The following is a 26,779-nucleotide window of genomic DNA, read 5'->3' on the forward strand; positions in this document are numbered from 1 at the left end:
ACTACTTAATGAAAAAGTAAAATATAATATTTGTTAGCTTTATTTAAATTACTTCCTATAATTGAAAGGTTAGGATGGTGGAAAAAATATATAAATTCATTTATATTGGTTTGTGGCATATACATTTTAATTTGTTTGCAATTAAATAATAAATAAAAACACATCAAGTAAAATGTCAAAATATTATTTCAGTCTATTTAATCTAAGTATCATTAGTGAGATTTTAACTCAAATAAGAGTTAATGTTTGCAAAGAAAATTTTTTTTTCCAGAAAGTAATTTCAATATAAATCAGCTAGAGTATATATTAGCACCACTGACTCACCAAACTTGAAAACACATTCTAACAAACTAGGTTGACTTACCTATATGATTCTAACTATAAATTTACATTCAGTAAGAACCAGTTTTTCCCAAAACTGAAATGAGGATATCAATAACTTCCTGATAACTATAAACAGTAAACAGTCAAATTAACTTGCTTGTTAAGTGTAATTAACAATCCATAACTGCTTCTAAAGCTGTATTAACAAAGAAGAGGAACATTCTTACATTACAAAAAACTAAAATGAAACAAAGAAGAAAAATGTTTCTTTAGCCAACTTCCAATTAAAATTAATTTTGAGTAAAGGTCATTTAGTTAAGGATTTATCAGAATTAGTCATTTAAGTACCCCTCCTCACCATCTTGTCACTTTTAGTGAGATAACATGAACCCCCATTAGTATATAGCAATTAAGGTCAATTTACATATTTTAATTAAGAACCACCCCATATAAAACAATTAGCCTAATAGGCATACTAACTGGATTTCATAACATTTGGACGTTTTTCCAACTAGATAGACAGGAAACCTTAATTAGCATTAATTAGTGCTGATCTGCATATGTTTGATAAGGCATACCCTTGCCACAAAAGATTATTTATTCCTGAATCTGCCAAATGCTACAGTTGCAGAGGATAAAAGGATTTTTCTACACATTGCATGTTAATTTCTGGCAATTTACATTCACTTTTACATTTGAATTAGTATATTATAAAATAAATGGTATAAATGTTACAATAAGCCGCCTTAAATATGTACGTTTTTACTTATAGGAATCCTGCCAGTTAATGTTTTACTAATTAAGCTATTTCACTTCTATTGTAACTGTAGGAACGTCAGCAGCCTTACTTTGATTTGCTGTTGTGAAACCATGTTACACAATCTTAACGGGTAAAATGACATGTAGAGTCACTCCAGGAAGCTCATGCCTAGTGAGTCCAATTTCTTTCTTGGCAAATGCTTAAATGTGTGGAGTGTATCTCTGCAGGTACCTTCTGTGCAGCTCATCCAGGTAGGGACTCTCAGGCTGTCGTGGTCTGAGAGGACAATTCTAGAAATGTTTCATTCAAATCAGGCTGATTTTCTCTCATATTTCAATTTTCAAGAGCCATCATTTTAAGCTTTGAGCTCCTCCTTTCCTCTGCTACCTCCTCTACTCTAATTTTTCGTAACCTTGATAAGGCCAATCTAGGTCACAGGCTGTGCTCAGCACAGGAGAATTCGACCAAGGAGGCAAATATATTCAGGACAAGAGTTCATATTCAGTTTATCAAGTCATGTTCCCTAGCCCTGGGTAGTTCCATAAATGAAAGACCACATGTTTTAAATGACTGTCTTATAATTTATTGGTTTGCGTTAAGGAGGAAAAATCTTTCCTCTATGCTTCTAGATTTTTCAGACTAGTCTAAGAATTAAACTGACATGAGATAGACTAATAGGAGAAAATGAAATTCACTTCATATATGCAGGAATTCCACATACGTGAGAGCGTCAGAGTCGCCACATACATGAGAGGTTCAGAGACAGAAAAGTTAAATGAAATATACATGCCATTCAGAGTTAAGGAAAGGAATGGGGGGACAGGGCTTCCAAGAACAGAAGGGTCATTATAGGTCAATAAGAAGAGTAAATATTTGGTAAGCAGATGCTTGCTTTGTTGTATAGACGGGGTCACTTTAGGTAAGTAACTCCTTTCTGGGAATAATTCCCAATTTAAATTATTCTGTGTAGTTAAGGGAAGGCAATGATTTCTCTTGAAGCTGAAGCATCTTGACTTCTTTTAGCTCAAAATAACGTTCATGTAAAAGTGACACATTTTGGGGAGGTTAATTCTGAACCCCTGCATCTGGAAGTGGCACTTTCTGCTTATTCAACAAAACTGACTCATGCTTTAGACTTGCTGCCTCTGCCCATTCTTTAGGACTTAGCTTAGACTTCAGTCTATTTAGGAATCCTTTCTGATCTCTCCAACACCATCACTTAATCTAATCTTATTCACACCATCGTCACAGTACATAACTTTCCCAATTGGTACTCTTAATACTCTATATTTGTATTGTCTATATTTTTGTCAGTACATTCCAGTAGAGTGTAAACTTGAAAGGAAGGAACTTTATCCTGTTTACTATTACATAACCAGCTTCTAGCCTAGCTTTTAATGTGTTCAAATAATTTTTTTCCATTGAAGTACAGCTGATTTATAATGCTGGGTTAGCTCTAAGCGTAGGGCAAAATGATTCTTTCGTGTGTGTGAGACCTTCCCAGGTGGTGCAATGGTAAAGAATCCTCCTGCCAATGCAGAAGTCACAGGAAACATGGGTTTTATCCCTGGGTCATGAAGAGTCCCCTCAAGTAGGAAAAGGCAACCTACTCCAGTATTATTGTTTGGAAAATTCTGTGGACAACATAGCCTGGGATGGTCCATGGGGTTGTAAAGAGTTGGACACAACCGAGTATGCATGCACAATGTGTGTATTTTTTTCAGATTTTTTTACATTATAGATTATTACAAAATGGTTTCTATGCAGTAGATTCTTGTTGTTTCAAATAATGTTTTAAGAAGGAACCCAGACTAAAACCCTAGGCCCTAGAATAGGATTTGTCCTGAGGCATGGGAACTATAAGGTATTCATTGTTGGCCTTATTCTGTTGGTGAACAAATGGGCTTGGACTTACATTCAGGAACTCATTCATTTGTGGCTTAAATAGGAAGATTCCCTGGAGGAGGGAATGGTAATCCACTCTAATATTCTTGCTTGGAGAATCTCATAGACAGAAGAGCCTGGGGGGCTACAGTCCACAGTATCGCAGAGTCAGACACTACTGAAGCGACTTAGCCTGCACACACACACTCTAGTCCATTTACTTGCTTACCCTGATCCCTCAGAGACACTTTCTCTGAAAAGAGTCCCCTACCCGACACTATGGCTACATCTTCATACCTGCAGGCAGTGATGTAGTTTGCTTAATACTCCACTTCTCCCCATCCTAGCCTACCGCAGAGCTTCAATGACACAAAGCATAATTGAACTTGACCACCCTGTAACTTCTAAGACCTTCTTGACCATTGAGCTTAAATTGCTGGATTTATCAGATCTCTAAGATCCAAATAGAATAAGCTCATTTATATATAAACTAACTCTTATGCTTTTCCAGTTCAAGTGGATAAGAATTCCTAAGAGATTTCTTCGGGTAAGGTCCTGATAAGAAGATGATTTCTTCCTATCAAGACCTAAACCAGCTATAGTTGCCTCTTGTATTTATTTGTGCCTAGGCTGTGCTCACATCTTCACAGACTGTGCAGAGATTTTTTTATATAATAAAATAAAAAGACATGAATAGAAGAATAACAGCTGTACTGAGAACGGAAAAACTCAATAGCCCAGAAATTTTAAGCCATATGCTATTTTACAGGATTCTTCCTAATGACAATTTTGCCAGAAACTCAAAACAGCCAAAAGGATCAATAAACTGTGACATTTAATGACAGTTAAGCAAATGCTTTTTTCTTCAAATATCCTGCCTCAGTGATACCTTAAAACCTCAAATTCTTCATTAGAGAATTTGTGTACTATGGGTTGAATTTATTGTTAATGTTGGAGTTGTTTCATTTTCCTCTTCTATAAACCAATGTTAAACTGTAATATACCATTTGAGGATTATCAATGATTTCCTTAACCAAGAATCAACAGGAAGTACAAGGCAAATCAAAGGGAAATTTTCTCTACTTCATGACACATATTGTTTATTCCTTTATGTTGATTTATGACTTAGCAGCTTGCCTAGGTGGCGCTAGAAGTAAAGAACTCGCCTGCCAATGCAGGAGATATAACAGACATGGGTTCAATACCGGGTTGGGAAAATTTCCCTGGAGAATGGAATGGCAACCCACTCCAATATTCTTGCCTGCAGAATGCTATGGACAGAGGAGCCCAGATGGCTACAGTTCATAGGGTTGCAAAGAGTCAGACATGACTGAAGCAAGTTAGCACACACATAAGAATAACTTATGACTGAACAACAATAGTGCTCCTCTAAATCGATCAGTTTTCTCTTTCCTTAACTCAAGCACAGAAGATCCTTAATAACTGCCCCAATTACAGCCATCTATTGTGTAGAACTCAACTATCCATGAATTAATTGTTACCATCACAGCAATTTAAAAATTCAGCATATGAATATTTCAAATTCATCTAAAGTGCCAAAATTCCAATATGGACACCCAATGATAAATCAGTAACATAAACTTTATTTTATTTTTGTTTTGCAAATGCAGTCATATATGCCATTGCTTTGTCGAAAACCTTCTCCACTGACTGAAGATTCAGACTTTTTGAATTAAATGAAAGATGAATGAAAACTTGGATACAATCAATAATCCGTAGTTATCTGATTAGAGTTAGAGCTTCAATAATTGGGCAATAACTAACTAAAGCATTTGACCTGGGAATACTAGAATGTATTATTTAATAAGATAATATTTTGCTTTAATATTTAATAGATGAATCATATTAGCATTGCAATGGAGTTAACAAAACAAAATAAACATATTAAAAAATCAGTTCAGTTCAGTTCAGTTGCTCAGTTGTGTCCGACTCTGCAATCCCATGGACTGCAGCACGCCAGACCTCTCTGTCCATCACCAACACCCACAGATTACTCAAACTCATGTCCATTGAGTCGGTGATGCCATCCAACCATCTCATCCTCTGTCCTCCCCTTCTCCTCTCATCTTCAATCTTTCCTGACATCAGGGTCTTTTCAAATGAGTCAGCTCTTCACATCAGGTGGCCAAAGTATTGGAGTTTTAGCTTCAACATCAGTCCTTCCAATGAAGATTCAGGACTGATTTCTTTTAGGATGGACTGGTTGGATCTCCTTGCAGTCCAAGGGACTCTCACTGTTCTTCAACATCACAGTTCAAAAGCATCAATTCCTCGGCGCTCAGCTTTCTTTACAGTCCAACTTTTACATCCATACATGACTATTGGAAAAACCATAGCCTTGACTAGACACACCTTTGTTGGCAAAGTAATGTCTCTGCTTTTGAATATGCTATCTAGGTTGGTCATAACTTTCCTTCCAAGGAGTAAGCGTCTTTTAATTTCATGGCTCCAGTCACCATCTGCAGTGATTTTGGAGCCCCAAAAAATAAAGTCTGACACTGTTTCCACTGTTTCCCCATCTATTTGCCATGAAGTGATGGGTCTGGATGCCATGATCTTTGTTTTTTGGATGTTGAGCTTTAAGCCAACTTTTTCACTCTCCTCTTTCACTTTCATCAAGAGCCTCTTTAGTTCTTCTTCAATTTCTGCCATAAGGGTGGACTCATCTGCATATCTGAGGTTACTGATATTTCTCCCGGAAATCTTGATTCCAGCTTCTGCTTCATCCAGCCCAGCGTTTCTCATGATGAACTCTGCATATAAATTAAATAAGCAGGGGGACAATACACAGCCTTGACATACTCCTTTTCCTATTTGGAACGAGTCTGTTGTTCCATGTCCAGTCTTAACTGTTGCTTCCTGATCTGCATACAGATTTCTCAAGAGGCAGGTCAGGTGGTTTGGTATTCCCATATCTTTCAGAATTTTCCACAATTTATTGTGATCCACACAATCAAAGGTTTTGGTATAGTCAATAAAGCAGAAATAGATATTTTTCTGGAACTCCCTTGCTTTTTTGATGATCCAATGGATGTTGGAAATTTGATTTCTGGTTCCTCTCCCTTTTCGAAATCCAGCTTGACCATCTGGAATTTCACAGTTCCTGTACTGTTGAAGCCTGGCTTGGAGAATTTTGAGCATTACTTTGCTAGTGTGTGAGATGAGTGCAATTGTGCAGTAGTTTGAGCCTTCTTTGGCATTGCCTTTCTTTGGGATTAGAATGAAAACTGACCTTTTCCAGATCTGTGACCACTGCTGAGTTTTCCAAATTTGCTGGCATATTGACAGCACTTTCACAGCATCATCTTTTAGAATCTGAAATAGCTCAACTGGAATTCCATCACCTCCACTAGCTTTGTTGGTAATGATGCTTCCTAAGGCCCACTTGACTTCACATTCCAGGATGTCTGGCTCTAGGTCAGTGAGCACACCATCATGATTATCTGGGTCATGAAGATCTTTTTTGTACAGTTCTGTGTATTCTTTTCTTTTTTTTTTTTAATTTTTCTTTATTTTTTAACTTCACAATATTGTATTGGTTTTGTGTATTTTTAACACCTCTTTTTTAATATCTTCTGCTTCTCTTAGGTCCATATCATTTATGTCCTTAATTGAGCCTGTCTTTGCATGAAATGTTCCCTTGGTATCTCTAATTTTGTTGAAGAGATCATTAGTCTTTCCCGTTCTATTGTTTTCCTCTATTTCTTTGCACTGATCATTGAGGAAGGCTTTCTTATCTCTCCTTGCTATTCTTTGGAACTCTGCATTCAAATGGGTATATCTTTCCTTTTCTCCTTTGTTTCTGGCTTCTCTTCTTTTCACAGTTATTTGTAAGGCCTCCTCAGACAGCCATTTTGCTTTTTTGCATTTATTTTTCTTGTGGATGGTGTTGCTCCCTGTCTCCTGTACAATGTCACGAACCTCCGTCCATACTTCATCAGGCACTCTGTCTATCAGATCTAGTCCCTTAAATCTATTTTTCATTTCCACTGTATAATCATTAGGGATTTGATTTAGGTCATACCTGAACGGTCTAGTGGTTTTGCCTACTTTCTTCAACTTAAGTTTGAATTTGGCAATAAGGAGTTCATGATCTGAGCCACAGTCAGCTCCCGGTCTTGTTTTTGCTGACTGTATAGAGCTTCTCCATCTTTGTCTGCAAAGAATATCATCAATCTGATTTCAGTGTCGGCCATCTGGTGATGTCCATGTGTAGAGTCTTCTCTTGTGTTGTTGGAAGAGGGTGTTTGCTATGACCAGTGCATTTTCTTGGCAGAACTCTATTGGCTTTTCCCCTGCTTCGTTCTGTACTCCAAGGTCAAATTTGCCTGTTACTCCAGGTAGCTCTTGACTTCTTACCTTTGCATTCCTGACCCCTATAATGAAGAGAACATCTTTTTTGGGTGTTAGTTCTAGAAGGTCTTGTAGGTCTTCATAGAACTGTTCAACCTCAGCTTCTTCAGCATTACTGGTCAGGGCATAGGCTTGGATTACTGTGATATTGAATGGTTTGCTTTGGAAACAAACAGAGATCATTCTGTTGTTTTTGAGACTGCACCCAAGTACTGCATTTTGGACTCTTTTGTAGACTATGATGGCTATTCCATTTCTTCTAAGGGATTCTTGCCCACAATAGTAGATATAATGGTCATCTGAGTTAAATTCACCCATTCCGGTCCATTTTAGTTCGCTGATTCCTAAAATGTCTATGTTCACTCTTGCCATCTCCTTTTGACCACCTCCAATTTGCCTTGATTCATGGACCTAACATTCCAGTTCCCTTGCAATATTGCTCTTTACAGCATCAGACCTTATTTCTATTACCAGACACATGCACAACTGGATGATGTTTTTGCTTTGGCTCCATCTCTTCATTCTTTCTGGAGTTGTTCCTCCACTGATCTCCAGTAGCATATTGGGCACCTAACAACCTGGGGAGTTCATCTTTCAGTGTCCTATCTTTTTGCCTTTTCATACTGTTCATGGGGTTCTCAAGGCAGGAATACTGAAGTGGTTTGCCATTCCCTTCTCCAGTGGACCACATTTTGTCAGAACTCTCCACCACGAACCATCTGCCTTGGGTGGCCCTACATGGCATGGGTCATAGTTTCAGTGAGTTAGACAAGGTTGTGGTCCATGTGATTATATTGGTTGGTTTTCTGTGATTGTGGCTTTCAGTCTGTCTGCCCCCTGATGGAGAAGGATAAGAGGCTTATGAAAGCTTCCTGATGGGATAGACTGACTGAGGGGCATCCTGGTTCTTGTTTTGATGAGCAGGGCTGTTGATGGGTGGAGCTGTGTTCCCTCTGTGCTATTGACCTGGGGCCAAACTATGGTGGAGGTACTGAAGATAATGGTGACCTTCCTCAAAGGATCCCACGCATGTACTGCTACAGTCCTTGCCCCCAATCCTGCAGCAGGCCACCATTGACCCACGCCTTCCCCAGAGACTCCTGAACACCCACAGGCAAGTCTCCTGTGGGGTCACTGTCCCTTTCTCCTGGGTCCTGGTACACAAGGTTCTGTTGTGCCCTCCAAGAATCCTTTCCCCAGTCCTATGTAAGTTCTAGTACCTCTATGATGGGGTTAATGGCGACCTCCTCCAAGAGGACTTATGCCATACCCACAGTCTGAGCCCCTATCCCTGTGGCAGACCACTGCTGACCTGTACCTCCACAGGAGATGCTCAAACACAGTTCTGTCTTGGTCTCTGTGGGGTCCCTGGGTCCTGGTGTGCACAAGGTTTGTTTGAGCCCTCTGAGCATCTCTGGTGGGAATGGGGTTTGATTCTAAACGTGAATTCGCCCCTCCTGTCATCCTGTTGGGGCTTCTCCTTTGCCCTTGGACATGAGGTATCTCCTCACAGCTGCTCCAGTGCCTACCATCTTACTGGGGTTTCTCTGACCTTGGACATGGGGTATCTCCATACGACCAGCAAAGCACTTATGATTTCCCTGGTGGTTCAGTCAGTTAAACGTCTGCTTACAACATGGGAGACCCAGGTTCAATCCCTGGGTTGGGAAGATCCCCTGGAGAAGGAAATGGCAACCCTCTCCAGTACTCTTGCCTGGAGAATCTCATGGATGGAGGAGCCTGGTGGGCTATAGTCCATGGGGTTGCAAAGAGTCAGACACGACTGAGCAACTTCACTTTCTTTTCACTTTATTCAAAAATAAAACAGATAAAAGTTTATTTTCTATAAAAAAGAAAAAAAAAGATGAATTACCATAGTTCTTGTGTTTGGCCCATTAGAAATATTCAATTTTTTTAAAAAATTGATATTTATTGATAAGATAGCATTAGGTGATATCTCTGTTTCATGTGATACTGTAATTACCATTATAAAATGGAGTGCTAGTGACCTCTTAATATTCAGAGTGATGATAGTGATTTTTCAGTACTAGTAAGGAGATTTAAATGGTAAACAGGCTGATTATATTTGTTTGCTTAAGATCATTTACTTGACCTTTCTTATGCTTAAAAAAAAAACTATGCTGTTTCCATGGTTACTGCTGGAGTAAGATAATCACAATGGACTCAATGAAATTGAAAAGGAAACTTTTCAGAGATGATTTGGTAAAAACTAAAAGAATTGGCATCCAAAAATGGTAGATTAAAATGAAAAACAAAATTTGCAGAGTGAACTGCAGCTATCATACTACAACAAATGAATTTTTAAAAATATGTTAAGTGAAAAAAGCAAGATATAAAATATATATATATATATATATACTATGATACCTAAAACATGCTTCTGTGATGAAATATAAAAAGTAACTCAGAGAATAACTTAAAACAATTACCACTATTACTTTTTGGAGTAAGTTGGGGGAGAAATTAGGGGGTGGAGGAGCAACAGAGGCTTTCTACAAACATTCATAATATGTAATTTTAAAGAAGATTTATTCCTGAACTGCAGAAACACATGGCAGAATAAGAAATTTGCTTAATGAATTTTTTGATAGCATAGTGAATATTGTTATAAGCTATTGATAAAACTTTATTGGTTTACCTAGAAACCTGTAACATAAATCTTAGGTATGTTTATTCTTTTTTAATTTCCAAGAGTCTGCTGTGAATTGGTTGTTTTTTAATCCAAAAAAGTTTTATTTGGTTGTAATAGTTAGAATTTCAAAAATGTCATGCACTACAGGAAAAAAATGTCCTTTAAAGTATATCTATCACTTTCTATACAAGTGGGATTTAACTATACATTATTCCATAAAGCATAGACTCACTTTATAGATAAATCTAATGACAAACATCCTGTTACATAATATGATTCCATCATTATAAATCTGGCATACTGCTACCCTGGGAATAGCAAAACATAAAATAAAATTCAACAGTGGCCCAGTTTCCAGTGCAACTCCACTATTATGAAAGAATTCTCTAACATTTTATTTTCTTCATGAACTTAGTTTATTAATATTTGATTAGTCCCTGAAATAAACTTTATAATGGTCAGAATAATTTCCATTTTGTTGTTTTGGATGAGTGACATGAATAGGATGAGAATTTGTTTTTAATACGTCAATTTTCCATCCTAGTATCTTGTACAAAGCACTCAAAACCTGAATTAGTGACATATACCCATTTGTCATCAGGAACTTTGAATCTGTCTATCCACATGGTTAAACACAGTAAACAAGATCAACAATGTTTTCCTAAAAACACAAAACAATTTATCAGAGAAATAGTGGTGTTGAAAATGCAGAAACAATAATAGTTTAGACTTTTATAGCACAGATATTTCACATAGATCATTTATTTGATCTTTGCAACTCTATCACCATGCAGTTAATGCTACAGTCAGGGCTTAGAGAAATTAAAGTGACTTGCCCACTGTTGCACAGTTCTAGTGAGCATTAGAAATGAGACTAGAATCTAGCTGTATTTATGTTATATGAGTAATAAAATTATTAGTGATTTAATGTTTATGTATATGATAATAATTAGGACTGACTTTGCTGCTGCTAAGTCACTTCAGTCGTGTCCGACTCTGTGCGACCCCATAGATGGCAGCCCACAAGGCTCCCCCATCCCTGGGATTCTCCAGTCAAGAACACTGGAGTGGGTTGCCATTTCCTTCTCCAATGCATGAAAGTGAAAAGTGAAAGTGAAGTCGCTCAGTCGTGTCCGACTCCCAGCGACCCCATGGACTGCAGCCCAAAAGGCTCCTCCATCCATGGGATTTTCCAGGCAAGAGTACTGGAGTGGGGTGCCATTGCCTTCTCCGAAGTACTGACTTTAGTTGCAAGAAATATAAATTGACTTAACTTATATTTTAAAAGTGGGATGTGGCATGTGTGCTTTAAAGAAAAGGAATATATCACATAATGCCAGAAAGGATATTCAGTTAGGAATTGACTCTCTGTCTCTTCTCTGCTTCAATTTGTATATCTGTTCATTCTTTTTCTTTCCTACAGATGGCTTCTTCTATCTCAGTTCTAATGACAGAACACAAGTCTGTGACAGGACTTAGGTTATAAGTTGTACGTATAGTCTCTCCCCCAAACTGGTAAACTCTCAGGTCGACCAACCATGGTGGCAGAGACTCTGATGTGTTTCACTTGGGTCTGAGAGTCCCTGTTTGTATAGTTAACTTTATCCAGTAAGATGGAGGGCTCCCCAGGTGGCGTTAGTGGTAAAGAAACCACCTACCAATGCAGGAGACATAAGAGACTCAGGTTTGATCCCTGGGTCAGGAAGATTTCCTGGATGAAGGCATGGCAACCCACTTCAGTATTCTTGCCTGGAGGATCCCACAGACAGAGGAGCCTGGCGGGCTACAGTAAACACAGTTACGAAGAGTTGGACGCAACTGAAGTGACTTACACACATGGCACAGTAGAACTGACTAAGATTCACATACATGCTCAGGGCTTCTCTTGTAGCTCAGTCGGTAAAGAATCTGCCTGCAGTGCGGGACACCGAGGTTCGATCCCTGGGTTGGGAGGATCCCCTGGAGAAGGAAATGGTGACCCACTCCAGTATCCTTGCCTGGAAAATCTTATGGACAGAGGAGCCTACTGGGCTAGAATCCATGGAGTCGAAAAAAGTCGGGCATGACTAAGTGACTAACACTTCAGTTCAGTTCAGTTCACTTGCTCAGTCATGTCCGACTCTTTGCAAACCCATGGACTGCAGCACGGCAGGCCTCCCTGTCCATCAACAACTCCCAGAGTTTACTCAAACTCACGGTCATTGAGCTAGTGATCCCATCCAGCCACCTCATCCTTTGTCATCCCCTTCTCCTCCTGCCTTCAATCTTTCCCAGCATCAGCGTCCTTTCAAATGAGTCAGTGCTTCGCATCAGGTGGCCAAAGTATTTGAGTTTAAGCTTCAACATCACTCCTTCCAATGAATATTCAGGACTGATTTCCTTTAGGATGGACTGGTTGGATCTCCTTGCAGTTCAAGGGACTCTCAAAAGTCTTCTCATCCATACATGACTACTGGAAAAATTATAGCCTTGACTAAATGGAACTTTGTTGGCAAAGTAATGTCTCTGCTTTTTAATATGCTATCTAGGTTGGTCATAACTTTCCTTCCAAGGAGTAATCTTCTTTTAATTTCATGGCTGCAATCACCATCTGCAGTGATTTTGGAGCCCCCAAAAATAAAGTCTGCCACTGTTTTCAATGTTTCTCCATCTATCTGCCATGAAGTGATGGATCCGGATGTCATGATCTTTGTTTTCTGAATGTTGAGCTTTAAGCCAGCTTTTTCACTCTCCTCTTTCACTTTCATCAAGAGGCTCTTTAGTTCTTCTTCAATTTCTGCCATAAGGGAGGAGTCATCTGTGTTATCTGAGGTTATTGATATTTCTCCCAGAAATCTTGATTCCAGCTTCTGCTTCATGCAGCCCAGTGTTTCTCATGATGTACTCTGCATAGAAGTTAAATAAGCAGGGTTTCAATACACAGCCTTGACATACTCCTTTTTGTATTTGGAACCAGCCTGTTGTTCCATGTTCAGTTCTAACTGTTGCTTCTTGACCTGCATATAGATTTCTCAGAAGGCAGGTCAGGTGGTCTGGTACTCCCATCTCTTTCAGAATTTTCCACAGTTTATTGTGATCCACACAGTCAAAGGCTTTGACACAGTCAATAAAGGAGAAATAGATGTTTTTCTGGAACTCTCTTGCTTTTGTGATGATCCAGCAGATGTTGGCAATTTGATCTCTGGTTCCTCTGCCTTTTCTAAAATCAACTTGAATATCTGGAAGTTCATGGTTCCCGTACTGTTGAAGCCTGGCTTGGAGAATTTTAAGCATCACTTTACTAGCATGTGAGATAAGTGCAATTGTGTGGTAGTTTGAGCATTCTTTGGCATTGCCTTTCTTTGGGATTGGAATGAAAACTGACCTTTTCCAGTCTTTTTGGCCACTGCTGAGTTTTCCAAATTTGCTGGCATATTGAGTGCAGCACTTTCACAGCATCATCTTTTAGGACTGAAAAAGCTCAACTGGAATTCCATCACCTCCACTTTGTTCGTAGTGATGCTTTCTAAGGCCCACTTGACTTCACATTCCAGGATGTCTGGCTCTAGGTGAGTGATCACACCATCGTGATTATCTGGGTCGTGAAGATCTTTTTTATACAGTTCTTCTGTGTGTTCTTGTCACTACTTCTTAATATCTTCTGCTTCTGTTAGGTCCTTACCATTTCTGTCCTTTATGGAGCCCATCTTTGCATAAAATGTTCCCTTGGTATCTCTAATTTTCTTGAAGAGATCTCTAGTCTTTCGCATTCTATTGTTTTCCTCTATTTCTTTGCGCTGATCATTGAGGAAGGCTTTCTTATCTCTACTTGCTCTTCTTTGGAACTCTGCATTCAAATGGGTATATCTTTCCTTTTCTCCTTTGCTTTTTTCACTTCTCTTCTTTTCACAGCTATTTGTAAGGCCTCCTCAGACTGCCATTTTGCTTCTTTGCATTTCTTTTTCTTGAGCATGGTGTTGCTCCCTGTCTCCTGTACAATGTCATGAACCTCCGTCCATAGTTCATCAGATACTCTGTCTTTTTTACTTACTTACACATAGATGCTCATGTAACCAAACATGGAGTAACTGAGAGTTGAACAAGTAATCTTAAACAAGTCTTTTACAGTACGACTAGTTCACGTTAGAAAGAAGTTACGATATGGGCATTGATAAAGCCTCATTAAATAGGAAAAAGACAAATTTATTATCATTTAGTGAACTTAAACTTTCCAAAGTCTTGAATCAATCATGATAATCCGTTTCTTATTCCTGTGGCCCCAAATGTTGCAAGTACAAAATTCTAAGAACCTTGAAACCCTCTCATGTTTTAGACCACACTGGTAATTCTGTATTTTCAATGCCATATGTGCTGAAGACTGCCAACAAAAAATGGCCTAGAGTGCATTTAGTCTCAATCTTGGGTTGGACCGAACGGACTGAATGGCTGCTCTATGTAAGGAGGGTAAGAGAGTGGAAGGAGCAAGAAGAAAAGCAAACAAACAACAACGGTGCACTGTGCGATAGAATAATTAGGGAGACAGTTTAGAACCTTATCAGGCTTTAAAAGGGGGGCACGGTGGTAAAAGTGTCCACCTGCTAAAAGAATTCACCTGCCAATGCAGGAGGCCCAAGAGATGAGGTTTCGATTCCTGGGTCAGGAAGATCCCCCAGAGTAGGAAATGGCAACCTACTCAAGTATTCTTGCCTGGAATATTCCATAGACAGAGGAGCCTGGAGGGCTATAGTCCATGGGGTCACAAAGAATCAGACAAAACTGAGCGACTGTGCAGGTGAGCAAGCTTAAAAAGGGAAATGATAAGTGGAAACTAAATATTCTGAATGTATATGTCTAGGAAGGAATCTTACTCATATCCTCTATAGGGCATACCTGGGTCAAATGTCTTTCACCTCCTGAATAGTGTCAGACATCTAGAGGATTTGGTTTCTCACACTACACAAGCATGACAATTCATTTTTTTAATTTAGCCATGTTTGATAGGTAAAATTCTAGGTCCCAGACTTGTTTAGCCTTTTGTCTTTCTTCTTGCCCCTTTTCAAGGAGTTTATAACTTTGCAAACAGGACATTGAAAAATAATTTGGTTTGCTCTTTGAATTTTTCATCTATCAAAATAGTTTCACTATATCACAGATATGTTGTAAGATATTATATGGAATGATAGAGCACATGCCTGATATGTGGTATCTGATAAATATTTATTCATTCATCACTTTACCAACTCTGGAGACTAACTAGAAATTGTGAAAGTTCAAGCAATTGGCCTTAACTAGTGCACAAGCTCGGAGAAGGCAATGGCACCCCACTCCAGTACTCTTGCCTGGAAAATCCCATGGACAGAGGAGCCTGGTAGGCTGCAGTCCATGGGGTCGCTAAGAGTCTGACATGACTGAGCGACTTCACTTTCACTTTTCACTTTCATGCACTGGAGAAGGAACACTTCAGTGTTCTTGCCTGGAGAATCCCAGGGACGCCGGAGCCTGGTGGGCTGCCCGGTCACACAGAGTCGGGCATGACTGAAGTGACTTAGCAGCAGCAGCAGCCGCAGTGCACAAGCTGAAGCTGGGTACGAAACAGGAAATGAGGATATAGGAAGACTGCATAGAGTTGGGTCAGCTTAAAGAGTCGTGAGTGACTGTTTTAAAGAGTCTAAAATTCTTCATGCAGGCTTTGAGAATCTTTTGTGTTTTGTCTCCTATTCAAGTTAGTAATACCAATAGCTCACAGCAGCTGTGCATTCACAGAGGTAAGTTTTACAAAAAACAGATGAAGAGCTTTTTCAGTGCTGATATCAGATGGATTAGAACGTGATTAATCAACACACAGACTGATTAAATTATTGGGTTCACTGTTCAGATAAGAGGTTTTGGATACACTCTGCCAAACTGTAATTAACTTAGAAATTTCTGCTGGCCTGCTCATAAGATGATCATGTGATATGCTTTGAAGAAATCTTTTAGAGCCCAAAACAGCAGCTGTGAAGGTGTAAGCATGAGTCAGTTCTCTAATAATTGTTAAACATCTTCAAGTATTAGAGCAGAATTTTCACTAAAACTGATAAACATTAAAAAGGCTCTACTTTGTACAAAACTTGTATAAATAATGTGGTCTTACTCTAGAAGCCACTGTAAATGAAATGACTATTACTTAAAGAAGGGGGCATCCAAAAGAATCAGACAGGAGTTCTCCATTTTTGCATTATAATTAACAAGATATTGAGAGAAAACCCTCACAACACAGGACACTTAAAAAGACTGGACATGGTACCAAAAAAACAAAACCAAGAGATGCACAACCATCCCTGTGTCAAAACAAGGAGGTTTCTCAAAGATCAGAAATGACAACCCAGCAGAGATCCACCAGGCAAACCAGTTGTAGGGTGATATTTGCCCTCAAGGTGTCTGCCAGTCCCAAGTGGCCTAGAGTAAGACTTCTAATGGCTTAGAAACGTCTGAGAGAGCTGGCAAAGTCAGGGCCCAAGTGCGCTAGTTGGGTGATAAGAAACCTCCACATACAGGTAGGACCAACAAAAAGTGATGCTCTCATCTCATTTTGTGAGCTAAAGAATTACTGTAGGGCAATGATGGGATGTGTCCATTTGAGTCCTGATTTTGTGTGAGAAAGAAAATATCTCTCCTAAGAATACAAATTTGGCTGGGCCCCAAAGCACAGGTGGAAAATTTGGTTTAAAAGTAGCTCTTGCTCATAGTGTCTTCAGGTAACTAGTGTCCACATCACTCTGGAGAAATTTTTACCTCAGGGATGTGAGTTCACAATAGAATTCTACTAACCAAATGAGCGCAAAAAGCCTCATAAGTGAAAATCAGTAAGAAGAAAATGCTAAAATGTCAGATCTATCAAAAAAAAAAAAAAAAAAGAACAAATACACAGATATTGAGATTTTCACATATGGAATCTAAAATTTAACATGTTTGAAAAATAAAAGAGAGGCTTAAATGTATAAATCAAAGAATAAGAAATTCAAAGCTTACCATACCAATTTTTGAAATGTTTGAAAAATAAAAGAGAGGCTTAAATGTATAAATCAAAGAATAAGAAATTCAAAGCTTACCATACCAATTACCATACCAAAATTTTACGTATCAGAAAAATAATTTTTAGAAATAAAAAGCAGTAATTGGGAAAAAAAGAATCTGAATAGTTTAGGGTAATTAAGAGACTAGACATGGTTGAAGAAAAGTAGTCAGCTTGATGATATATCTGGGAAAATTACCTGAAAGGTATCACAGACATAGGAGATGAAAGTAAAGAGAAATGAAACATGGGGAATTAAATGAGAAATCTGACTGAAGTTCACAAGAAGATAATTGGAAGAATCAGGAAATGAAATATTTCAATATTTATTGTCATAGACTTAATACAATTAAAGAAAGATGTCAATCTTCAGATCTAGGGACCTCAACAAACTCAAGGAAAGTCCATTGGATCAATGGAAAAGAATAGAGAGCCCAGAAATAAACCTATACTTATCTGGTCAATTAATCTACAACAAAGAAGGCAAGAATATACAATGGGGAAAAGGTAGTCCCTTCAATAAAGTTGCGAAAATTCGACAACTACATGCAAAAGACTGAAACTAGACTTACTATATTACACCATATACAAAAATAAATTCAAATTGGATTAAAGACTTAAATATAAGACCTGAGACCATTAAACTTCTAGAAGAAAATATAGGCAGTAAGCTCTTTTACACTGGTATTAGCAATATTTTTGTGACTGTGTCTCCTCAGGGAAGGGCAACTAAAGCAAAACATAAATAGGTCTACAGAAAAGTAAAAACCTTTTGCATAGTGAAAGAAACCATCAACAAAATGAAAAGGCAGCCTATTGATTGGGAGAAGATATTTGCAAAAATATGTCCAATAAAGGATTAATATCCAAAATGTGTAAAGAACTCATACAACAGTAACAGAAAACAATTTGAGGGGCTACGCTGGTGGCTCAGTCATAAAGAACTGGCCTGCCAATTCAGGAGACACTGGTTCAACCTCTGGCCTGGGAAGATCCTGCATGCTGCAGAGCAAATTAAGTCCATACAGCACAACTATTGCCCGTGCTCGAGAGCCTGGGAGCCACAACCACTGAGCACAGGTGTTGTAACCTCTGAAGCCCATGTGCCCTAGAGCCCATGCTCTGCAACAGGAGAAGTCACCACAGTAAGTAGTCTGGGCACTGCAACTAGAGAGTAGCTCCCAATTGCCACAACTAGGGAAAAGCCACCACAGCAACTAAGACTCAGCACAGCTAAATATAAATAAAATTCTATTTTTAAAAACTTTATTAAGAAATAGGCTGAGGACATAAATAGACATGTTTCCACATAAGATGTATGGATGGCCAATAGACACACATGTAAAGATGCTCAAGATCACTAAACATCAGGGAAATGAAAATCAAAATCACTATGAGATATCATCCCATGCCTGTCAGAATGGCTGTTATTAAAAAGACAATAATGACAAGTGTTAGTGAAGACGTGGAGAAAAAGCAACTCTCGTGCACTGTTTGTGGGAATGTAGAATGGCACAACCAAAATGGGAAAAAAATATGTAAGTTTCTCATCAAATTAAAAACAGAAGTATCATATGACCCAGAAATTTCACTTTTAGGTATTAACTAAATAAAAATAAAACATCAATTCAGAAAGCTATATGCACCCACCCAATGTTCACGGCAGCTTTATTTACATTAGCAAAGATATGGAAGCAGCCTATGTAGTCACTGATGAAGGAATGGATGAATAAGATATGGCATGTATATACAATGGAATATGTTGTTGTTCAGTAAAGTCGTGTCTGACTCTTTGCAACCCCATGAACTGCAGCATGCCAGGCTCCTCTCTTCTTCACTATCTCCCAGAATTTGCTCAAATTCATGTCCATCAAGTCGGTGATGCTATCTAACCATCTTATCCTCTCACATCCCCTTCTCCTGTTGCCTTCAGTCTTTCCCAAATCAGTATCTTTTCCAGTGAGTTGGCTCTTCACATCAGGTGGCTAAAGGATTGGCGCTTCAGATTCAGCATCAGTCCTTCCAATGAATATTCAGGGTTGCTTTCCTTTAGGATTGACTGGTTTGATCTCCTTGCTGTCCAAGGACTCTCAAGAGTCTTCTCCAGGACCACAATTTGAAAGCATCAATTCTTTGGCACTCAGCCATGTTTATGGTCCAACTCTCACATCCATACATGACTAATGGAAAAAATATACCTTTGACTATATGGACCTTTGTTGGCAAAGTGATGTCTCTGCTTTTTAATACACTGTAAAGGTTGTCATAGCTTTCATTTCAAAGAGCAACTGTCTGTTAATTTTGTGGCTGCAGTCACTTCTGCAGTGATTTTGAAACTCAATATAATAAAATCTGTCACTGTTTCCAATTTTTCCCCATCTATTTGTGATGCAGTGATAGGATTGGATGCCATATCTTAGTGTGTTGAATGCTGAATTTCAAGCCAGCTTTTTCACTCTCTTCTTTCACCCTCATTAAGAGGCTTACTGTGATGCTGAACAGTTTGGCTTGGAAACAAACCAAGATCATTCTATTATTTTTGAGATTGCACCCAAGTACTGCATTTTAGACTCTTTTGTTGACTATGAGGGCAACTCAATTTCTTCTAAGGAATTCTTGCCCACAGTAGTAGATATAATGGTCGTCTGAATTAAATTCCTCCATCCAGTCCATTTTAATTCACTGATTCCTAAGATGTTGATGTTCAATCTTGCCATCTCCTGCTTGACTATGTCCAATTTATCTTGATTCGTGGACCTAACATTCCAGGTTCCTATGTAATATTATTATTTATAGCGTTGGACTTTATTTCCACCAAGAAACACATCCACAACTGACTGTAATTTCTGCTTTGGCCCAGTCACTTCATTCTTTCTGGAGCTATTAGTAATTGCCCTGGCTATTTCCCAGAAGCATACTGGATACCTTCTGACCTAGGGGCTCATCTTCTCGTCTCATCTTTCTGCCTTTTCACACTATCCATGGGGTTTTTGCAGCAGGAATACTGAGGTGGTTTGCCATTCCCTCCTCCAGTTGACCACTATTGGTCAGAACTCTCCACTATGACCCATCTGTCTTGGGTGGCATTGCACGGCATTGCTCATAACTTCATTGAGTTATACAAGCCCCTTTGCCACGGCAGGGCTGTGATCCATGAAGGGGAATGGAATACTACCCAGACATAAAAAAGAATGAATTCTGCTGTTTGTGTCAAGATGGTTGCACCTAGAAGGTACTATGCTAAATGAAATAAATCACACAAAGAAAGAGAAGCACCATACAGTTTATTTATTCATTAAATATAAAAAGCAATAAACCTAACAAAAAAGAAATAGCCTCATAGATACAGAGAATAAACTGGTGGTTGCCAGAAGTGTGGGGTATGGGGAGATGGGCAAAATAGTGGAGGGGGATTAGGTGGTAAAAAATTTAGTTATAATATAAATAAGACACAGATATGTAACATACAGCATAAGGGATATAGTCAAAAATACTATAGCATCTCTATATGGTGACAGATGGTAACAAGATTTATCAAGATGAACATTCCATAATGTATAAAACTATTGAATCACTATGTGGTACACCTGAAACTAATATAATACTGTATATCAATTTTACTCAAAAATAAATAAGTAAATGTAGTTCCTTGTAGCAAAAATAAAGAGATTTAAAAAGAAACCAAAGATTAAAATGACTACCAACAAGAAAAAGCAGGTTGATAGTGAAACTTCTTAGCAGTGCCAGTGGAAGTCAGAAGAGAGTAAACTATTTTCTTTAAAGAAGAAATATTGACTGAGAATAATTGCATACCTTCAAAATTATAACTCAAGAATAAGAGTAAAATAAAGATGTTTTCAAATAAAAAAATGATGAGCAAATGAATGAACAGGGAAAATGAATGAACTAATGTGACTTCAACTGCAATAAATGTGAAAAACTAAAGATTGAACACTAAGAATTGAAAAGCAAGTTGCATAAAATATAAACTGTCTGATTATGTTTACAAAAAATATTAATACAGGCAAAACTAAACAACACACTATTTAGGGAGGCATATGTGGCAAAACATAAACAAAAGCAAGAAAATGATTATCACGGAATTCAATTCAGTTGCACTCAATATGCCAGCAAATTTGGAAAACTCAGCAGTGGCCACAGGACTGGAAAAGGTCAGTTTTCATTCCAATACCAAAGAAAGGCAATGCCAAAGAATGCTCAAACTACTGCACAATTGCACTCATCTCACATGCTAGTAAAGTAATGCTCAAAATTCTCCAAGCCAGGCTTCAGCAATATGTGAACCGTGAACTTCCTGATATTCAAGCTGGTTTTAGAAAAGGCAGAGGAACCAGAGATCAAATTGCTAACATCCGCTGGATCATGGAAAAAGCAAGAGAGTTCCAGAAAAACATCTATTTCTGCTTTATTGACTATGCCAAAGCCCTTGACTGTGTGGATCACAACAAACTGTGGGAAATTCTTAAAGAGATGGGAATACCAGACCACCTGACCTGCCTCTTGAGAAATCTGTATGCCCGTCAGGAAGCAACAGTTAGAACTGGACATGGAACAACAGACTGGTTCCAAATAGGAAAAGGAGTACGTCAAGGCTGTCTATAGTCACCCTGCTTATTTAACTTATATGCAGAGTACATCATGAGAAACGCTGGACTGGAAGAAGCACAAGCTGAAATCAAGATTGCCGGGAGAAATATCAATCACCTCAGATATGCAGATGACATCACCCTTATGGCAGAAAGTGAAGAGGAACTCAAAAGCCTCTTGATGAAAGTGAAAGTGGAGAGTGAAAAAGTTGGCTTAAAGCTCAACATTCAGAAAATGAAGATCATGGCATCTGGTCCCATCACTTCATGGGAAATGGATGGGGAAACAGTGGAAACAGTGTCAGACTTTATCTTTTTGGGCTTCAAAATCACTGCAGATGGTGACTGCAGCCATGAAATTAAAAGACACTTACTCCTTGGAAGGAAAGTTATGACCAACCTAGATACCATATTCAAAAGCAGAGACATTACTTTGCCAACAAAGGTCCAACTTGTCAAGGCTATGGTTTTTCCAGTGGTCATGTATGGATGTGAGAGTTGGACTGTGAAGAAGGCTGAGCACCGAAGAATTGATGCTTTTGAACTGTGGTGTTGGAGAAGACTCTTGAGAGTCCCTTGGACTGCAAGGAGATCCAACCAGTCCATTCTGAAGGAGATCAGCCCTTGGATTTCTTTGGAAGGAATGATGCTAAAGCTGAAACTCCAGTACTTTGGCCACCTCATGTGAAGAGTTGACTCATTGGAAAAGACTCTGATGCTGGGAGGGATTGGGGGCAGAAGGAGAAGGGGACAACAGAGGATGAGATGGCTGGATGGCATCACTGACTTGATGGTCATGAGTCTGGGTGAACTCTGGGAGTTGGTGATGGATAGGGAAGCCTGGCGTGCTGCGATTCATGGGGTCGCAAAGAGTTGGACATGACTGAGCAACTGAACTGAACTGAACTGAACTGAGAGGGAAGGATGGGACTTCCCTGGTGGCTTAGATGGTAAAGAATCTGCCTGCAGTGCAGAAGACCCAGTTCCAAAGTTGGGAAGATCCTCTGGAGAAGGGAACAGTAAGCCACTCCAGTATTCTTGTCTGTAGAACTCCATGGACTGAGGAGCTACAGTCTGCAGGGTCACAGAGACTGGACACAACTGAGTGACTAATACTTTCACTTTCACTTTTCAGAGGGAAGGACACAACTGAGGAGGGTTACATAGACTCAAAGGTACAGAAATGCCCTGCTCTGCATCTTAATTTGTGAAATGAAAGATATTCATTTATTATTTCTTAAACTATATATCTAAATTAGACATACCTTTTGGTATATTTTATGGTTTTAAATGCAACCCACTCCAGTACTCTTGCCTGGAAAATCCCATGGGCAGAGGAGCCTGGTAGGCTGCAGTCCATGGGGTCACTAAGAGTTGGACACGACTGAGAGACTTCACTTTCACTTTTTACTTTCATGCATTGGAGAAGGAAATGGCAACCCACTCCAGTGTTCTCGCCTGGAGAATCCCGGGGATGGCAGAGCCTGGTGGGCTGCCGTCTATGGGGTCGCACAGAGTCAGACATGACTGAAGCGACTTAACAGCAGCAGCAGCATGGTTTTAAAAAGAGTAAACAAAAGAAAGCATAATGTATCCAGTAGGAAACAAAGGATAGGATGCAGACCTGATGGTGGAAGTTGTGGCGGCTTCTTTTATTGTAGAGCTCGGATTTACATTCTAGTGTAAGCCATCTCGGAGAAGGTAATGGCACCCCACTCCAGTACTCTTACCTGGAAAATCCCATGGACAGAGGAGCCTGGTAGGCTACAATCCATGAGGTCGCTAAGAGTCGGACACGACTGAGCGACTTCACTTTCACTTTTCACTTTCATGCATTGGAGAAGGAAATGGCAACCCACTCCATTGCTCTTGCCTGGAGAATCCCAGGGAAGGGGGAGCCTGGTGGGCTGCCGTCTATGGGGTCGCACAGAGTCGGACACGACTGAAGAGACTTAGCAGCAGCAGAAGCAGTAAGCCATCTAAGACTCTGAGATTAGCGTGTTGTCCCTCAACCTTAACCACCTCTGTTGATATGGCCCTGAATGATATTTTAGAGAACACTGATTCTACTGTTCCTCTAACAAAATAGTGACATTGTGTGACATGATTCTTCCCATCATTTTCAGTCATCACTGATTAGGATAACAAAAAGCCATTTATCTATAAAACTAAAACATTCAACATGCAAATATTTCTATCTGCACACTTTCAATTCATGATGCAAATTCATGATTTGGGGGTAATGTCAAACTCATATTAAAATCACTTTAGGACTTCCCTGGTAGCTCAGCGGTAAAGAATCCACCTGCCAATGTAGGAGACACTGCTTCAATACCTGGTCTAAGAAGACCCAGCACACTGGGGAGCAAGTAAGGCAGCCTGTCACAACTGTTAAGCCTGTGCTCCAGAGCCCAGGAATCGCAATGACTGAGGCCAACTGCTGCAGCTACTGAAACCTGCACACCCCAGAGTCCGTGAAAGAAGCCACCACAATGAGAAGCCTGCGCACCGAAGCTAGAAAGTAGACTCTGCTCTCTGCAACTAGAGAAAAGCCTGCACAGCAATGAAGCCCCAGTAAAGTGAAGTGGTTCGGTCGTGTCTGACTCTTTGCGACCCCGTGGACTGTAGCCTACCAGCCTCCTCTGTCCATGGGATTCTCCAGGCAAGAATACTGGAGCAGGTTGCCATTTCCTTTTCCAGGGGATCTTTCTGATCCAGGGATCGAACCCAGGTCTCCTGCATTGCAGGCAGATGCTTTAACCTCTGAGCCACCAGGGAAGCCCAATGAAGACCCAGCACAGCCATAAATAAATAAATCGAATTATTAGAAAAAAACACTTTAGGTTACATTCACACATGCTTTGGCTATTTTAGGGAATCCTCCCCACCAATATTCTACTGACTAAAATAAGAAGACAGAGTATGAGAGAGAAAAAAGAAGTTTATTACTGCCAAGAATCTGTGAAACGGTCAGCTAACCAAAAATCATTCATCTGAGCAAATATACAAAATCAGACTTCCCTAAATGTAAGTTAAGCAGCCATAAGATTTAATAATTGAAATAATAAAGTTTAAAGTCTATTTTCTCATAATTGTAACACCCCTCCTCAATAACATTCCTTCATATATTAGGCCATAAAGATGCTTGTATTATAATTACAAAATGCCATTTAAAAAATGTATTATGTCCTACAGCACTTAGCCTTGACAAACAATTACTGGATATCACATTCAACTGAATACAAAAAGCAATCTTTATCACAGGTTAAAATTAGCCATGGAACAATAAAAGCTTTCAAAGCTATTCTAAACTCTGAACTGCTTTGCAGCAGTCTCATTTGAGGAAATGCAAACAAGAAAACTGAAGGACATTTGAAAAACTTCCTGTCTGTGTCTTCTAGTTTTTCAAGGTTTTTTTTTCAGTTTCATAAGAGATAATCTTGCACTTATACTCTTAGAAGATGATCAATACAGCTTTATAGGGGAAGAAATCAGAATCAAAATAAAAGAAGAAAAACCTAGCAAAGAAACTGAGAATTTTGAACTTCAGGATGTGTTCACTTTTTAGGCATTATTGTAAAAAGGAAAACTGAATGGCAAAATCTTTGCTTTTATCGGGTTCAGGACATGCTAACCCAAAATATGGCGCCTTGGCATATTAAATAACTTAAGCTGAAGAATCTTTTAAAATGGCAGAAGCAGAAAGGTCATATGGACCTCTTTCCCCCTTACTCTCTTCCCCTGAAACATTTTATACAACTCTGGTGTAAAAAGTACCCTTCCTGTACCTGGAGTACACTCTTATCACCAGAGATGGGGAATGGGAGGGCCAAGAAAGCTGTACAAACAGACCTTGTTCAACTTATCCTTATCTTCCTAGATATTCCTTCACCACTTACTACCCCTAGCCCAAACCACTTCGTCTTGCCCATTCTTCAAAAATACAGTGTTTCTTTGTCTGAAAGGTAGTAATGCTTCCTGCTCTGGTCACTTCTTTGAGTCTTTATTCTCTTTTGAAGAATTCCATGTATACGTAAAAACTCAACAAAAGGTGGATACTTTTCTCCTCTTAATCTGTCTTGTCAGTTTAATTTTCAGAACCCAGCCTGGAACCCTATGAGGTTCCAGGAAAACTTTTTCTTCCCCTACAAATGGATTTGTCAGTTAGTTCAATCACAGTATTCTGAGATAATATACTTTCTTGTTTACTTATCTTTCAGAAGACAGCATGAAATGGAGAATTTCACCACTTAAATTGTTTAATGAATTACTTTAGCTATAATAGTTACTAATTCTGAAATGGTATAATCAAAATCATAATAAAACAGTGATGGGCAGATGAGAATGCTAGAGGTAACCATAAAATAAACATTCTTATATACCGACCTACAAATCAATTAATTTCTGGTAGAGATGTTATAATCAAAATCTTCTATCACTTTGATTAAAATACTAATTTGAGACTCTACCACTAGCTTAGAGATCATTGGATGGTTAGAAGGAACAATCCAGTGATCAGTTTTTCTTTGGATAGTAATCACAATCTGACTTTAAGTATATTCAAAATTAATTAAATGACAATAATAATGATAATGAATATATTTTAGGTAGCAATGAATTCAGTCACTTAAATGCTTGTCCAGATACCAAGATTGGTAAAAGCCCATTAAAATGATAGCTCATATTTGAATGGTGGTCTACAATATCATCTGTACTTTCACATATACAATAAAATTTAATGTACTTAAACATCCTCTGAAACAGTTTTCCAAAGCTGCTTGCTAGAATATTTGGGTATGATGGAAAGTTCTGTGGCTAGACTGTCTTGGGATAACATCAAGTGATATCTCTTCTTGGTGATTCACAATACACTCTAACCATATAAAAAGTCTTAAGATATCCAGTACTAAACTTATCTGTCAACCTTTCTATAATTCATTATCTCACAAACCCATCAGACTCTGAAACTTTTTCTCATATATTGCCAAATAATATCCTGTATGCCTTTAATATTTTATAGAAAATAGATTATGGCATACAAATAGGGCAGTGGTCTTTAAAATTTTTTATCTCATACCCATCATTATGAGCAATCATTTGACCACCCATCTCCAAATAAATCATTTACAAAAATAAAATATTCT

At 38.8% G+C, this 26,779-nt stretch overlaps 1 protein-coding gene across 1 annotated transcript in view; it reads right to left on the minus strand.

Moving 5' to 3' along the window:
- The window catches only part of DPYD (dihydropyrimidine dehydrogenase), a 927,694-nt gene that overhangs the window by 400,169 nt on the left and 500,746 nt on the right, over nt 1-26,779 (minus strand). The window lies entirely within an intron of this gene.

This window comes from Bos grunniens, chromosome 3 (assembly GCF_055505025.1).
Source record: "Bos grunniens cultivar Pamir isolate PY7600 chromosome 3, Bosgru_T2T1.0, whole genome shotgun sequence".
NCBI classification, from domain to species: Eukaryota; Metazoa; Chordata; class Mammalia; order Artiodactyla; family Bovidae; genus Bos; species Bos grunniens.